Consider the following 6,000-nt stretch of genomic DNA (forward strand, 5'->3'; position numbering starts at 1 on the left):
GGCACTCCTGATCTCGGGAGAGGACAAGTTGCAAGTTGAGGAGGCGCTCAGCTCCGAACTCTCAAAAATCCGTACTTGGCTTACCGATAACAAACTGTCACTACACCTTGGGAAAACTGAATCCATTCTCTTTGGGACCAAACATTCCCTCAGACAGATGGATGTAAATGATTTCAAGGTCAAAGTCGATGACACAATTATCTCTAGCAAAGAAGAGATTACCTATTTGGGTTGTGTACTTGACAAATACCTGACAGGTGATAGCATGGCTACAAAGGTGGTCAAAAGAGTAAACCAGAGAACCAAATTTATGGGCAGAGTTTCCTCTTTTGTCAACCCTCAGGCCCTCAGGACCCTCTCTGGGGCCCTGATTCAACCACTTTTTGACTATGCTTGCACCTCCTGGTACTCCAACACCTCAGTGTCACTGAAGACTAAGCTTCAAACCTCCCAAAACAAACTGATTCGGCTACTCCTCGGATTGGGGCCCATGACCCACCTTTCTCCCACCCATTTTGCCAGCCTAGGCTGGCTCAGGGTGGAAGACAGGGTTAAACAACTAAAAATGGGACTGGCCTTCAAAATTGTAAATGCAAATTTGCCCGATATGCCCCCAATTCCCGCATATCTGAGTAAATACCTCCAAAAGGTTAGCGACACCCACAGTCACAATACCAGAGGGAGCGTTAACAACAATTTGGTACCACCCACCCATAAATCAAACATGGGCAAATTCTCCTTCTACAGCACTGCCACCCAGGATTGGAATAGTCTAACTCCATCCCTCAAAAAATGCAGTTCGCTGGGCTCATTTAAAAGAGCCTTAAAAAATCACCTTTCAGGAGGCCAAAGGTGGAGGTAGTACCATTTTCCCGTTAGACAGCAGACCCCCCCCCCCTGTTCTTGTACATATTTTTTTCCCCTCTTTTTTATTTTTTTTTGTTGTACATAGTGTTATATATTGTTTTTTGGCTGTTTATTTTGTAATGATATTTGAACTGTGGTGCCACTATATATGCCTATGAATTAAATACCAAGGCCCTCATTGGAAACAAGTCCGCAAGGACTTTTATGAACGGACCTGTTAGACAAAGTATTTTTAAATGTAACTGTGCTGTTTTACATTTTTTGCCTAATAAAATATTCAATCAAAAAAAACAGTCAGAACTCTCCTCTGCAGTCAGAACTCTTCTCTGCAGTCAGAGCTCTCCACTCCAGTCAGAGCTCTCCACTCCAGTCAGAACTCTCCTCTGCAGTCAGAACTCTTCTCTGCAGTCAGAGCTCTCCACTCCAGTCAGAACTCTCCTCTGCAGTCAGAACTCTCCTCTGCAGTCAGAACTCTCCACTGCAGTCAGAACTCTCCACTCCAGTCAGAACTCTCCACTCCAGTCAGAGCTCTCCTCTGCAGTCAGAGCTCTCCACTCCAGTCTGAGCTCTCCTCTGCAGTCAGAACTCTCCTCTGCAGTCAGAACTCTCCTCTGCAGTCAGAACTCTCCACTCCAGTCAGAACTCTCCTCTGCAGTCAGAACTCTCTTCTGCAGTCAGAACTCTTCTCTGCAGTCAGAACTCTCCACTCCAGTCAGAGCTCTCCACTCCAGTCAGAACTCTCCTCTGCAGTCAGAACTCTTCTCTGCAGTCAGAACTCTCCACTCCAGTCAGAACTCTCCTCTGCAGTCAGAACTCTCCTCTGCAGTCAGAACTCTCCTCTGCAGTCAGAACTCTCCACTGCAGTCAGAACTCTCCACTCCAGTCAGAGCTCTCCACTCCAGTCAGAGCTCTCCTCTGCAGTCAGAGCTCTCCACTCCAGTCAGAGCTCTCCTCTGCAGTCAGAACTCTCCTCTGCAGTCAGAACTCTCCACTCCAGTCAGAGCTCTCCACTCCAGTCAGAGCTCTCCTCTGTAGTCAGAACTCTCCACTCCAGTCAGAGCTCTCCACTCCAGTCAGAGCTCTCCTCTGTAGTCAGAACTCTCCACTCCAGTCAGAGCTCTCCACTCCAGTCAGAGCTCTCCTCTGTAGTCAGAACTCTCCACTCCAGTCAGAGCTCTCCACTCCAGTCAGAACTCTCCTCTGCAGTCAGAACTCTCCTCTGCAGTCAGAACTCTCCTCTGCAGTCAGAACTCTCCTCTGCAGTCAGAACTCTCCACTCCAGTCAGAACTCTCCTCTGCAGTCAGAACTCTCCACTCCAGTCAGAACTCTCCACTCCAATCAGAACTGCAGATTAACCGCCGATCTTCCGAAGACTCACCTCTTCAGACTCCACCTCAGCCCGTAGCACTAGACCTTATAGTCCTTACGACCATGTAGTCTTATGAAAGGTTAAAATGTCATTTAGATAGCATGTTATTTAGACAGATGCTATAGGTTAATTTGATATCCCCCCCCTTTTCTTGATAAAAAAAAAAGAAGTTGTTTGCCAATGCGCGACCCCAACCGCATCTTCCAGCGACCCCACTTTGGGTCGCGACTCATAGTTTGAGAACCGCTGGTTTAGACAGATGCTAGGTTAATTGTTTACCTGGTATCCTAGTTTACTGAGACACTACACTGTCTCTGTATTCTATGATCCTATAGTTTACTGAGACACTACACTGTCTCTGTATTCTATGATCCTATAGTTTACTGAGACACTACACTGTCTCTGTATTCTATGATCCTATAGTTTACTGAGACACTACACTGTCTCTGTATTCTATGATCCTATAGTTTACTGAGACACTACACTGTCTCTGTATTCTATGATCCTATAGTTTACTGAGACACTACACTGTCTCTGTATTCTATGATCCTATAGTTTACTGAGACACTACACTGTCTCTGTATTCTATGATCCTATAGTTTACTGAGACACTACACTGTCTCTGTATTCTATGATCCTATAGTTTACTGAGACACTACACTGTCTCTCTGTATTCTATGATCCTATAGTTTACTGATACACTACACTGTCTCTCTGTATTCTATGATCCTATAGTTTACTGAGACACTACACTGTCTCTGTATTCTATGATCCTATAGTTTACTGAGACACTACACTGTCTCTCTGTATTCTATGATCCTATAGTTTACTGAGACACTACACTGTCTCTGTATTCTATGATCCTATAGTTTACTGAGACACTACACTGTCTCTCTGTATTCTATGATCCTATAGTTTACTGAGACACTACACTGTCTCTGTATTCTATGATCCTATAGTTTACTGAGACACTACACTGTCTCTCTGTATTCTATGATCCTATAGTTTACTGAGACACTACACTGTCTCTGTATTCTATGATCATATAGTTTACTGAGACACTACACTGTCTCTGTATTCTATGATCCTATAGTTTACTGAGACACTACACTGTCTCTGTATTCTATGATCCTATAGTTTACTGAGACTCTACACTGTCTCTGTGTTCTATGATCCTATAGTTTACTGAGACACTACACTGTCTCTGTATTCTATGATCCTATAGTTTACTGAGACACTACACTGTCTCTGTATTCTATGATCCTATAGTTTACTGAGACACTACACTGTCTCTGTATTCTATGATCCTATAGTTTACTGAGACACTACACTGTCTCTCTGTATTCTATGATCCTATAGTTTACTGAGACACTACACTGTCTCTGTATTCTATGATCCTTTAGTTTACTGAGACACTACAGTGTAGTGTCTCAGTAAACTATAGGATCATAGAATACATAGAGACAGTGTAGTGACTACACTGTCTCTATGTATTCTATGATCCTATAGTTTACTGAGACACTACACTGTCTCTGTGTTCTATGATCCTATAGTTTACTGAGACACTAGTCTCTGTATTCTATGATCCTATAGTTTACTGAGACACTACACTGTCTCTCTGTATTCTATGATCCTATAGTTTACTGAGACACTACACTGTCTCTCTGTATTCTATGATCCTATAGTTTACTGAGACACTACACTGTCTCTCTGTATTCTATGATCCTATAGTTTACTGAGACACTACACTGTCTCTGTATTCTATGATCCTATAGTTTACTGAGACACTACACTGTCTCTCTGTATTCTATGATCCTATAGTTTACTGAGACACTACACTGTCTCTCTGTATTCTATGATCCTATAGTTTACTGAGACACTACACTGTCTCTGTATTCTATGATCCTATAGTTTACTGAGACACTACACTGTCTCTCTGTATTCTATGATCCTATAGTTTACTGAGACACTGCACTGTCTCTGTATTCTATGATCCTATAGTTTACTGAGACACTACACTGTCTCTCTGTATTCTATGATCCTATAGTTTACTGATACACTACACTGTCTCTCTGTATTCTATGATCCTATAGTTTACTGAGACACTACACTGTCTCTGTATTCTATGATCCTATAGTTTACTGAGACACTACACTGTCTCTCTGTATTCTATGATCCTATAGTTTACTGAGACACTACACTGTCTCTCTGTATTCTATGATCCTATAGTTTACTGAGACACTACACTGTCTCTCTGTATTCTATGATCCTATAGTTTACTGAGACACTACACTGTCTCTGTATTCTATGATCATATAGTTTACTGAGACACTACACTGTCTCTGTATTCTATGATCCTATAGTTTACTGAGACACTACACTGTCTCTGTATTCTATGATCCTATAGTTTACTGAGACTCTACACTGTCTCTGTGTTCTATGATCCTATAGTTTACTGAGACACTACACTGTCTCTGTATTCTATGATCCTATAGTTTACTGAGACACTACACTGTCTCTGTATTCTATGATCCTATAGTTTACTGAGACACTACACTGTCTCTGTATTCTATGATCCTATAGTTTACTGAGACACTACACTGTCTCTCTGTATTCTATGATCCTATAGTTTACTGAGACACTACACTGTCTCTGTATTCTATGATCCTTTAGTTTACTGAGACACTACAGTGTAGTGTCTCAGTAAACTATAGGATCATAGAATACATAGAGACAGTGTAGTGACTACACTGTCTCTATGTATTCTATGATCCTATAGTTTACTGAGACACTACACTGTCTCTGTGTTCTATGATCCTATAGTTTACTGAGACACTAGTCTCTGTATTCTATGATCCTATAGTTTACTGAGACACTACACTGTCTCTCTGTATTCTATGATCCTATAGTTTACTGAGACACTACACTGTCTCTGTATTCTATGATCCTTTAGTTTACTGAGACACTACAGTGTAGTGTCTCAGTAAACTATAGGATCATAGAATACATAGAGACAGTGTAGTGACTACACTGTCTCTATGTATTCTATGATCCTATAGTTTACTGAGACACTACACTGTCTCTCTGTATTCTATGATCCTATAGTTTACTGAGACACTACACTGTCTCTGTATTCTATGATCCTATAGTTTACTGAGACACTACACTGTCTCTCTGTATTCTATGATCCTATAGTTTACTGAGACACTACACTGTCTCTGTATTCTATGATCCTATAGTTTACTGAGACACTACACTGTCTCTCTGTATTCTATGATCCTATAGTTTACTGAGACACTGCACTGTCTCTGTATTCTATGATCCTATAGTTTACTGAGACACTACACTGTCTCTCTGTATTCTATGATCCTATAGTTTACTGAGACACTACACTGTCTCTCTGTATTCTATGATCCTATAGTTTACTGAGACACTACACTGTCTATGTATTCTATGATCCTATAGTTTACTGAGACACTACACTGTCTCTCTATTCTATGATCCTATAGTTTACTGAGACACTACACTGTCTCTGTATTCTATGATCCTATAGTTTACTGAGACACTACACTGTCTCTCTGTATTCTATGATCATATAGTTTACTGAGACACTACACTGTCTCTGTATTCTATGATCCTATAGTTTACTGAGACACTATACTGTCTCTGTATTCTATGATCCTATAGTTTACTGAGACACTGCACTGTCTCTCTGTATTCTATGATCCTATAGTTTACTGAGACACTACACTGTCTCTGTCTA

This window comes from Gymnoscopelus braueri (genome assembly GCF_963280865.1).
Source record: "Gymnoscopelus braueri genome assembly, chromosome: 10".
Lineage (NCBI taxonomy): Eukaryota > Metazoa > Chordata > Actinopteri > Myctophiformes > Myctophidae > Gymnoscopelus > Gymnoscopelus braueri.